The following is a 593-nucleotide window of genomic DNA, read 5'->3' as shown; positions in this document are numbered from 1 at the left end:
TTGACATTATTTTGATTGTTTCTTTCTCCTTACGGTTGTAACGGTTTGTAATCAATGAACTACTCGCAGAAAATACATTGCAGCAAGTTATCCAAGTAATATATATTAGTGCTATAACTGAATTTATATGTTAATCTTAAAACTTAAAGAACAAGTAACAATGTTTAATTAATTTCAGAAGATTTTCTATATAAGAAGGTATTTCTGAATTTTGCTTACTCGAATATATTATTACGCACTGTTAACAGCGTTGACTCTTAATAGCCTTTTGTATTTACTTAAATTTTTTGTATCTCTTATATATAATTTTATAATTTTATTGATTTTCATGTGAGTATTACATTGATATTGTTTTCATAATATTTTTTAATTTAGATTCGTTTTTTTTATTTTTTCCTTTAGTTTTCTGAACAGTTTAATGGAATTTTACAATATTTCAACATGAGATTGCTATCGACACAATCAATTCTTGACAATCATGTGAGTCTTTTAATTTTAAAATGTTAGACTATTTTAACTTCATATAAACATCGCTTTTTTTAAAAAAATTTTTACAGTTAAGCTTTCACTTAGATGAACAGGAATTGATAGTT

The sequence above is a fragment of the Cyphomyrmex costatus genome, unplaced genomic scaffold, assembly GCF_001594065.2.
Source record: "Cyphomyrmex costatus isolate MS0001 unplaced genomic scaffold, Ccosl1.0 scaffold197, whole genome shotgun sequence".
Lineage (NCBI taxonomy): Eukaryota > Metazoa > Arthropoda > Insecta > Hymenoptera > Formicidae > Cyphomyrmex > Cyphomyrmex costatus.
The sequence above is the reverse complement of the archived record's forward strand: the minus strand, read 5'-3'. Positions refer to the sequence as shown.